Genomic DNA, 12,239 nt, shown 5'->3' on the forward strand with positions numbered 1-12,239 from the left:
ATTTTCCTGCTCGCTTCGATCCCAATATGATTATTTTCTGTAATGCATTCTAAATTACCCGAGAGAGAGGTAAGGCCAGATATATACTTCAGACTGTTGCTGCTTAAATGCATGAACAATTCTTTTGAGGAAATGGAGCGTTCACATTTGAGAGACAATTTGGCGGATGAATTGACCATGTAATGTATTTAAATTATATATATATATATATATATATATATATATATATATATATATATATATATATATATATATATATATATTAAAGAAACTTTGAATACGTACACAATTTAGCGTTAACATGTTGCATATGTGTTTTCTTATTTTATGTCGCTCTATGTTACATATGCTTAAAATATATGTTGTATACATGAAAGTTATACTTGTCATATGTACAAAATAATAATGTTCGTCATTATTCTGTCCTTGAAAAATACGGTTTGTGTGCTTGTTTTCCATTATTAGCTAATATGAAATTGAACGTGTTGAAAAAATATTTCAAATAATTTGTTCAAACACAAATGCTTTAGCACCGACTTCTATCCTCTTTTGCATGATTTACGACGATAATAACGTCTTGTAATGCTACTATTATTACTACCATTACCACCACTATGCTACTATTATTATTATTGGCACGTTTGTCGTGGTACTTGACCCCCCTCTCCAGATAAAAAATTGTGGTTTCGCCTCTGCTCACAAAGAAGACTCATGCCCAGGCTCGAACCTGGAACACCTGGCTTCGCAGTGTGTTATGTAACCATCCCACCATCTAGGTCGGCTAGTGAATGTAGGACAGCTTACTGGCTCAAATTATTATCAAACACGATGAAAATGTGATAGTGTTTCACAATTATTATTTCGGTTAGAAAGCGATAAAATTTGTAGTTCGATAGGGTTACACTAAGCATCTTATGGAGTGTAAATATCAATTTCAAATCTTATGAATCATTTCTCTATGCAAACGCATCAAATATGGTAAGCAACATAGGTGTGTGTTATGATATCCATTTTATAAAGGAAAAGTTAAGTTTTAACCCTGACTGTTTGCATGATATCGTTTCAATAGCATGTTATATATTGCTCTCAGAATTTTAAACGGCAGTAAAAATAAATGACATTTGCAACTACGAAGCTTACAATGGGATTGCATCCATTAAGGACAGAAGATGCCTATTTTGATTGCTTGTAACATCGAAAGATGAATTAGAGGCGCAAATAGTGACTGAGAATAGTTGCTTGCCTTGATGTCCTCACACACTGTGAAAGTTGTCAATGTTATCAGGCGGCACCTTATGAATATAGGTTCAAGAAAATGACAAGTAGAAAAAAGCTGCAGTGAAATTAATACAATTGAAAATCTCTCAAATTACATTCTATTTATTTTCTTATATTTATAATAATAAATTGTGTCTGTAGCAGAAGTTGTCTGTTAAACCTACCTCAGGCACAACCTAATTTTTTGACAAATAATTATGTCAACTCTTCTGCTATGTAGTGGATTCTCGTAATTTTATTCATATATCTTAAGTCATTGTGTGACTGGTAAAAATTAGTATCATAATAAAAATCCCTGATATTTGGGGTTTGTACTCTTCTGCTCAAAAAGTGGTGACGATAAGCTGCTCAGAGACTTCGTGCCGCGGAAATGGAGTAAAGCGAAGGAGGCCCCTTATATCTTTCGGTTTCGTATCCTAGTCATTAAGGAAGGTATTTTTCAAAATGTAAAGAGGATACAGCATTTCCCTCGATAAAACTTGATAAAACATGAAATATTAATGATGACAGTGTAATCCAAGAAGTCGCTGATCAATCAAGGGATTCCTATTTGTTTGTCAGGTGTCAACACAATATTGGGTTGGTGCGAGTGAAATGTCCGGCACAGGTGCGTCATTGCCAAAGGCCAAAAAAATCAAAACTACAATACCTGGTTAATCAAAATAGTCGCCGTCTGCAGCCACACACTTTTGTCATCGCTCAGCCAACAATTGCATTCCATGGCGAAAGAAGTCTGGAGTCTGTGACGCAAAGATCTCCTCAACGCCATGTTGCACCGCCCGATAATCAGCGAAGGTTTTCTCTGTTAGGAAGTGACCGAGATGCCGGAAGTGATGGTCGTCAATGGAAGAGAGGTCGGGAAAATATGCTGGATGAGGAAGGGTTTCATATTGCAACTCATGGAGAGCCTGCACCGTCCTTTGTGCGACATGTGGGCGAGCATTGTTGTGCAACACGAGGACATCATGTCTGTAGACCATTGCTGGATGCTTGTGGAGAAGTTTGTGGTGCATTTCATGGAGTTCAGCACTGTAGCAATTTGCATTGATGGTTTCACCTCGCCTGAGAAAGACATGATGGATCACACCCACCATAGACCACCATACCAGCAACAACACCTTCCGTGGGTGGAGAGGTGGTTTCGGAAACCGCCCTGGACGTTGATCACGATCCAACGATTGTCCTGATCGTTTATGATTGTCATAGCAGATCCATTTTTCATCAGAAGTGACAATCCGATGCAGGAAACCATCCCAGTTATAACTTACACTCAGAGAACTGCACACCTCCAGACGGCGAGTCTTGTTGACGGGTGTCAATTCATGTGGTACCCATGAGTCCAACTTTTTCACTTTACTGATCGCACGGAGCCGCCGAACGACAGTGGTATGGTGTATGCCTAACTCGTCTGCAATGGCACGAACAGTTTTCCGAGGGCCCGCTTCCATGGGGTTCCTGAGGAGCTCATCCGACCATGATGTTGGTCGGTGGCCACTGGGTTCATTTTGCAATGCTGTGTCACCGGAACGAAATTTGACAAACCAGCGGCAAATGGTGCGTTCATTTACCATTCCTGGCCCAAATGCACTGTTAGTGTTTTTGGCGGCTTGCTGAGCAGAATGTCCCAGTTTGAATTCGTAAAGACAAATCACTCGCAATTGTGTGTTCTCCATGGTGCACTTTCAGATGTCCCTGTTCAGCAACACGCTGCCTCCTGACTGGGTGCTCCAGCCTGTTTGCTGGACGTATACAGAGTTTATGACGTTAGACCCGTGACCTCAGTCAATCCCTGTGTTGTGTTGTTGAGGTGAGTTTCCCACCAGATGTCAAAACGGACATTTCATTCGCACCAACCCAATATTTTGCAAAATGGTTAACGTAGGCAAAGATTGTCTGAAGTGATGCAAGAGTCTTTCATTTGAAGCAAATAGAATCCATGGTGGAGTAAGGGACCCATTTTAATGTTTTAGCAAGTAGGCATAAATTTTTTTAAATGTTTACACAATTCATCAAAGTGTAGATAATATGTAACCATTATTATATAATTAAATTTATTTTTCTTGCCTAACACAACACAATGATGTTCTTGGATTCTCGTTAGATTCCTTTGTACGTAAAAATCTTGCATACTGGAAACTAGAGAAAACATTATGAAGCACGATTTATAAACGTCTTCCTTAATCAGTTCTGCAGAGAAGCCCAAAGCTGTTGGTACATATTAATCGTCTATTAACATTATTGACCTGTAAATATAACGTAGATACAGTCCCGATTAGCCTATTTATGTTAAACTTTATCTTTGTATTCTTTGGTAGTCCGGAAAGGTCATTATCGAAATACTGTTATTTGATGTTGCTCGAACTTTTTTTGTTCGTTGGAGTTTCAAGATATCATCCCTTTCCTGTTACTTATCACTTTTGGAGCAGGGGGAGGGAGGCATCGCTTCCAATGCAACACAATATATTAAAAATTTGCCCCCTCTAGGATTGACTTCGCCCCCCTACTAAAAATTCCTGGCTACGGGCCTGCGTCACAGAGAAACTGGCTCTGGTGGGATTGTAAACACGAGAGTTGGGGGAAGAAAATGCCTGTAGGACCTTCAAAAGCGGGCCAAACCTGAATCAGATCCGCGAGCAGTTTGGGCATCGGGGTAATGGTTGCGGTCGTAAACTTGGGAACATTACGACAGTGAGTGAGTCCTAACTCAAGGTTACCCCCCCCCTCCTCCTCGAAGCCAATGCGTCGCTATTTTTCCACAGAAGATTTGAATCTGAAACCTGCGAAGATTGACATAACAGCTACTGAAGGGAGCCACGAAAGCTCAATTGATCATGATAATTAGAGACAGTGGCGTAGTGGCCGCCCGGCAATGCAGGTTGCAGCGAGGTGTAGAACCAGCCCCGCAATATTCTTTCTCTCTTATTATTATTATTTTTTTTTTTATTTATTATCCTGCGCACAACAGGCATCTGCCCTTTTACAGTGCACAGTAAATGTCTTACATAGGATTTATACACATTTCAGATATAAAAAAAAATACCTATAGGGGTTATATATATCGTCCTTAAACATTACCGTGGATAAAAAAATGAATCAAACCTTATACAATTACATTCATATATGTATGGGTATATATATATACACATAAAGAAGGTAACAATAATAATAATAGTAATAATAATAATAATAAAAAATAATAAAAATTAAAAAATTAAGCAAGAATGTTGTCCATTAAATACCGTTTATACTCAGAAAATTTAGCATATATGTCTAAGTGTACACCCCTCTCTAACCATTCATTATACAAGCTACACATTCTTCGCAGGGGAGCCATTTCTGCGGATTTTGTACGGGTGCGGGAAATTGCAAAGAGTTGCTTTCTTGATCGCAACTTTGGATGGGGGACATAGAAAGCTATTTTTGAAAGCAGAGAGGAAGAATCCAATTTGTCGTTAAGAAGTTTGAAAAGAAAAAGGAGCTGATGTATGGTTCTTCTGTTTGCAAGGGAGGTAATGTGTAATTTAATTAGTAATTCGTTATAAGGTGTCATCTTTGGATATGCACCATCTATCCTAAAAAACTATATAGCGAGTGAACTTATTTTGAACTTTTTCTATAAGATCTATTTGTTTACTGGTTTGTGGACTCCACACTATAGATGCGTATTCTAATTTGGGCCTAACATATAGGTTAAATAATAATAACAACGCTTTATTTTCATTGAATTCTTTTGCAGTTCTCATAATGAACCCCAGTTTTCTATGCGCGTCATTAACAGTCTTTGTGATATGTGACTGAAACGATAATTTATCATCGAACACTACGCCAAGATCTGTTATTGAGTTTGCCCTGTCTATTTGTGTGTGTGCTATTTCGTAGTTATAGTGTATTGGGGATTTCAATCGGGTAAATGTTACGGCCCTGCATTTCTTATGGTTAAGATTAACTTTATTTGCTTTACACCATGCGTTGAGATTTTCGATATCCTCTTGTAATTTAATGGAATCATCTTCATTGTGAATGCACCTATAGAATTTTAAATCGTCAGCGAATAAGAGTTTCTCGGAATTTCTAAGCTGTTTTGGTAGGTCATTAATTAATATTTAATACAACAAGGGACCAAGATTAGAACCTTGAGGTACGCCTGAGCCAGCTACAAATTCATCGGAGCAGCAACCTTGATAATTTACGTATTGTTTTCTGTTTTTGAGATACGAGCACATTAAATCTACGAGGGAAGAGGAGAAGTTACTGATAGACGCATGATAAGAGGAAGAAGAAGAATTTGTATTCTATAGCATGTTATTGATTGGTTGCTATAGTAACAGTGTGTAAGATGTACGTGAATGGCTTCCATGTATTAAAGTTACGTTGTTAATTTGAACCTACGTGTTTGTATGTCTTGTATATGTATACATAAGAAACCACACACACACACAACAAGGCTTACATCTATGGCGCAGTCGGTAGGATATTCTTGGTAATCCTTCGTAAGAAGAAGTATGGGTGAAGACGTCACGAAGAGTACACGACGATCATCATTCCAGCATAGGTTTATGCAAGGAGAAATTGTGTCGGCTTGATCAATTTCTACGGTAAGAAACCAAGATTGCACGGTTTGTGTAGTATTTACAATAATTGTACAAGGTAAATTCAAATCAGTGCGATAAAAATTGTGTCTACGGTGTAGATTACAATAATTGTACAAGAACAAAGTTTAAATCAGTGTGATACGGATTGTGTTTAAGATATTGTGATACTTAGTTGACCACAATTATGAATATGTTCGGTTTGAATTTATTCTCTGAGTTCCGGCCAGATTCGGAAGAAATAGAAGATTATTTAACGAGGTTCGAACAGTCTTGCTTGGCTCATGATGTTAATGAAGCCAGGAAGGTACCCATACTGATTGCAGTTATAGGGTCTGAAACTTTCAAAGTGCTGAAGACTATCCTTGCACCTGAACCAGTCGAACGGCAAACGTATTCGACCCTCAAGGACAATCTACTTAAACATTATGGCCACAAAATAAACAAATATGTGGAACGTTTTAAGTTCAGGCAGTGCATGCAGGAAAGCGGCGAGGATGCAACACGATTTATGGTACGTGTGAAGCAACAAGCACTTAAATGTAGTTTTGGTCAGTACTTACAAGAAGCCATTGTAGAGCAAATAATTGTAGGCGTTCGGTCTGACGCCATTAGAAAGAAATTACTTTCTGAACCTACATTGACTCCAGCAAAATGTCAAGATATTGTGCTTCAAATAGAATTAATTGAACGGGAAACACAGATGTTCATACATCGTGAAAAAGATTATAGTCCTAATCTAGTTGCATTTTCTGGGACACAGAAATTGAAACCATGTTTCCAGTCCTCGCAAGCACACAGAAAGAACTTCGTTAATCCTCAGAATAGAAGTTATAAAAGCAGCGAAGAATGTGATAGATGTTCCAGAAGACATGATCTTGGACATTGTCCAGCAAAATATTCGATATGTTCATTTTGCAAAAAGAAAGGTCATTGGCATGTAAAATGCAAGTTTAGGAAAAATAATGGTGGAGTTGCGAGTAAGACAATTACAAGTGATCAAATATCCACGTCTAATATTAAACCTTTAGACACTATTGTTGAACAAAGCATACATAACGAATTTCATGGTTTGTCTTTATTGCACGTCGAAGTTAGTGATTCTCATCCGCCAGAAGATAATACTTGCACTATTTCATCGAACACAGAAAATACACAAGTGGAAGATGCAACACTCACTCGTTCAAAAGCAAGGAGTGTTAGCTTCAAGCCAAGAGCACAAGCTATAGATGGCACTAATGTTCTTGTGTCAGCAGAACCGTGCATAGTTAATCTGTGTATTGATAAACGAATTGTACAATGTGAACTAGATACTGGATCTACAGTTTCGCTGTTCAATAGCAAGTCTTTCAAAAAAATGTTTCCTCATCGGCGAACACAATTCACTACACTGAAGTTACGAGGTGTGAATAATAATACGTTGAAGTTGAAAGGTCAAGCTTTCATTGATTTATCATTGAATGATGTATTGTATAAATTACCGGTGATATTGTGTGAAGAAGATCTCTGTTATCCGTTGATTGGACGTTCATGGCTCGACAGTATTCATCCAGGTTGGAGGAACTTGTTAGCACAATGTAACACATTGTTCACAAATACGGGGTCCGAACAAAATGATAACGTAGATATTAATACTAAAATACCGGAAAGTGAAGGTTTTAGAGTACACCTGGAGAAGAAACTTGACCAGAAAGAAAAGGATAATAAAGAAGAGCATCTCATACAGTTGGTTCAGAAGGCGAGAGAAGAGAGAACTGAAATTCGAACACAGGCAATGGGAGATAAGGATGATGAATCAAGGCAAAGTGACCAACTGCGATACAAGAGACATAAATATATGACTGAGCGGGAATGGCGAGTGGATCACCCATCATTTCTTGGATCACGGCGGAGCCGAGTAGAGAGGAAGAGACTTGACAAAACTTATCTTGCATATCTTCCGAATGATCCAGTCTGGGTGCAGACCCCGAAGGTAAATTCTCCGAAGCATGTACCAGGAATGGTATTGTCTAGAGTTGGCAACAGCCTAATATATAAAGTGCAGTTGTTCGACGGATCGACACGAACGGTACACGTCAGGTGGCTACGAAAACGTGAGTGTGAACCAAACCCCTCATCAACAGATCTACCTGATCCAAACCTTGAATCGATACCAGAAGGACAGCCGGAGGATGCAGAGGGAAGAGATAACCAAAACCAACCATATACAGACGCTGGGCACACACCAATCAGAAGATCGAATAGACTTAGGAGACCTCCTGATAGATACGGTGAGACCAGCACTTAAAACAAAAAAAAAAAGAGACTCCAGGAGGAGATGATAGACGCATGATAAGAGGAAGAAGAAGAATTTGTATTCTATAGCATGTTATTGATTGGTTGCTATAGTAACAGTGTGTAAGATGTACGTGAATGGCTTCCATGTATTAAAGTTACGTTGTTAATTTGAACCTACGTGTTTGTATGTCTTGTATATGTATACATAAGAAACCACACACACACACAACAAGGCTTACAGTTACAAAATGCTAATTTTTTCAAGAGAATATCATGGTTTACAGTGTCGAACGCTTTGCAGAAATCTGTGTATATAACGTCTACCTGACCTCTGTTGTCAAGTTCGGTGGAAATGAAGTTTGAAATTTCTACGAGGTTCGTCGCGACAGATCTCCTTGGTACGAATCCGTGCTGGTGCGAGGAGAGAACTGGTTTTACGTGAGCAAAAAAATGTTTATAAAGAATCTGTTCTAATAGTTTAGCTGGCGCAGAGAGTATCGCAATTGGTCTGTAGTTTGAAATTTGAGATTTATCTGATGTTTTTGGTATGGGACAAATTTGGGATAATTTCCATTTATCTGGAAATCTCGATGTTTGTATTACAAGGTTGAAGAGTATATGTAGCGGATATTTTACACTTTCACCACACCCCTTGATTACATAGGGGGGGATAAGATCTCTGCTTCTGAAATTTTATATAGCTAGAAATTCAACAGGAAGTGTCGCTTATGAAATAATTTAATTTACAAGACAGAAATCTGGTTTCCAGTAACATATGATACGACATCTTCGATAATAAGCAGGGGAGTTCTGGTTCGGCCAGACTGGCCCGGCTAACTTAACATATGTGTCCCCTCCGAAATGCAGAATTAACTTCCTTGCTCGCAGGTGGACATCTATAGGAAAAATCCCATGTCCTAAAAATCTTAAGTTAGGCTCGAAAAATCCTAAAATAGGTTCGAAAAACCCTAAAATAGGTTCTAAAAATCCTGAAATAGGTCATAAAAATCTTAAGTTAGACTCGAAAAATCCTGAAGTAGGTTAAAAAAACTTAAAATAGTTCAAAATTTCTGAATACTGCTGATTAGGTATAGTCACCGGCAATGAAAATGGGACACATATATCCTGAAATATGCACTATCTTGCATAACGTTATGTGTGTTGCCTAACCCTACGGTGATGGCAGAACTCAACATTGGAAATTTGCTATTAAAATCCACTCATCGCCGTATAGTTAGGCACCAATCTGTTTTCATGTTATCCACAGTAAAACTCCGCAATTTTGTCTGTGAGGATCATCTTATATTCTGAAAATCTTACAACAAAAATATAGTGAGTGGTGCAAACTTCAATGCTGAAATGTTAGTTTGCAAGGCGTGAATGCCACAAAGCATGGAAGTGACGCCAAAGTGAGCAAGACCACACAGATCAGACCACTTTGTATTGCACAGGCAACAGTGGAACCTAAAATTGGTTCTAACAAGCAAAATAGGTTTTTAGGCACTAAAAAACTTTTCTTGCGTTTTTAACGAAACGCTGACATAACTTATTATTTCTTGCATGAATCCAGTATAGAAAGATCCAGTTACTCAACCAGTCGTTGCTTTGTTGCTGCACAATATAAAGAATTAAATTTGATAAATCACGAACTTTTATCACTAATTTTAATTTTACGTGTGGTATTTGAATGTAACTTCACATCAAATATTTTCAAGATGGCTCTAAGCCTTTTTATATTCAAATAAGAGCTGAAAAAACTCTAAAATAGTTTACACCTGTTCCATGTTACTTCAAAGTGGTCCCAAAACTCAGTTTGATGTGGAGTCGAATTATCCCTTTGCCCTAAGGGTTCACAGCGTATGGGTTAAATGTTACCATTATTTGGGGGCATTTTGTGAAGTTCATTTTTCTTCCATATTGAAATTCTGTGGACATTTCCTTCTTTCCAGTGTGTTTTTATTTTATGATCTACAGTGCTCGAAGTGGATACTCCTATAGCTGGTATGCTTGGTCGAGGAGGATTGGATTGATTTGGTGTTTTAAGTCCACTTTATGCACAGTAAGGCTAATCGGGACTGGACCTACAGTTTAAAGTGGGATCCGAACCACTTGTGCCTCCACCGGGTATCGAACCCGGGACCCCTTGATTACAAGGCGACGACGCTACCACTGCGCCATCGGGGAGGCCTCTTTGTCGAGGAGGGTCTTTGTGTAGATCAGCATGGAGACAATGAAGAAGTGGGGGATGCTTATGCAAATTATCCTAGCAGGAGGGGATGGTTAATGGAAATGTACATAACTGGGGGAAAAGCACCCCTCTGCACTCCTTCTCCACACCTACAACTCCCGCACTGATGATCTATTATTAATATAAAAAGGTCTTGTTTCATGAAATATATCGAAAAGAAATGCTATTGTTGAAATTATTATTAATAATGTCCACTATTATTAAAATTGAAATCCTTTTCGGAATTCAGTCTTTCCGATCGACTTTCATTGAGTGACGAATTTTCAGTGAATGAAGTCCCATCACCGCCCTATAACCCGTCTTTCAAGGCTGGAGTTCCGCCATATTCCTTCTACTAAATTTCAATTGAACTTGTGATGCTGGGTTAACACTGGAAATCCAGAGGTCCAGTTCAACGCCCAAAACAGAAATGAGCACATTGTTGAATACATTAGTTACTATTAGTATTAGAAGGCTAATGTGAGGGGATTACTTTATATCATACATTTTAGTCCGATGAGAAGGTCCGGAAAAATGCAGATAGATACCTCAAAAATTTTTAGATCCAATTTGTACAATTGAAAACAATATTGATTTATTAGTGTGCAATTAATTTCCCTGGACGCCATGGCATTCTCTCTTTTACAACTTTTTTTAGATCATTCGTGCCCAATGGCTGGCTCCCACCGCCCCTCTGAACTTGATGAAAACAAGAATAGCAGATAATGCGAGCGAAACAAGCAAGAAAATTTTACAAAATGAATTTTTATTTGCATAAAATTTGAAATCGAAGGGTTAATTGCTCGCATTAGCCCCTGTCCCCCCTGTAGTTGAGTCACTGTATAATGCAGACATATTTAAGCAATATATGTTTACTTTGGATACTTTAGGCTCACTGCCATTGTTAGTCAACCTTATTCTGCACAGTTGCTCGACTAACCTTGTGTTAATGCGAATACCACGCACCCTTTCCCCTTCCATTCAAACCGATTCTAAAGGCATAAGAGATAATGTTTTATTTCAACCCTATCGCCGCGATCACCCACAGGTAGGTAGAAAACCTATACATAATAACCAAAAGTAAAAATCAATAACAAGTCAATCAAACGATAGTTTAAAGTGGGATCCGAACCACTATGTGCCTCCACCAGGTATCAAACCCGGGACTCCTTGATTGCAAGGCGAAAATGTATTCACGGCGCAATCGAGAAGGCAGTTATAAATATCTGATACATAAAAAATATCAAATAAATTCCCTTATATGTATTAAATACTAATGTATTTTTACATGTTTAGTCATTTACTTTTATATTTAATAACATTATAAATATTAATCATATAAGCTCTTTCTTCTCAGTTGCTTGGTAGAAAATTTGAAAAGTTTCATGCACATACATAATATATATGTATAGTTTGTGTATGTCTGTGTAGACCACAATCTTCTTGGTCCCCCCCAAAATCAATCTTCAATGATTTCGCGCCCTGGTAGGGTATGTAGCTGCCTGGCAAAGTCCTCATTCCGTAAATTCACGAACTGCATGAAATCAGAAAAAGACATATATTCCCCCTCGTTTTCAGAAAACCTGTTTCACAACCCACCCCTGTCCTTTCTGTGGTGAAGGACACTCCTGTTGGACAACGAATCTCACCCCCCCTATTTACTGCGAGCAGCAAAAGAAGACGGCAGCGCCATCTACTGGCCACCGATGGAAATGCAATTTCAAAGCGCAGCGAGGTTTAAATGTAGCTTCCACTTCTATTACCTAACTTTTCTATGGTTTAACCTGGAGAAGTCTTTTCAAAAACGAAACTTTTAGTAGAAGATCAACATTGCCTTGGAAAATATTAGTATTGTCCCTTATATCTGC

This window comes from Lepisma saccharinum, unplaced genomic scaffold, assembly GCF_977018435.1.
Source record: "Lepisma saccharinum unplaced genomic scaffold, izLepSacc3.1 HAP1_SCAFFOLD_378, whole genome shotgun sequence".
NCBI classification, from domain to species: domain Eukaryota; kingdom Metazoa; phylum Arthropoda; class Insecta; order Zygentoma; family Lepismatidae; genus Lepisma; species Lepisma saccharinum.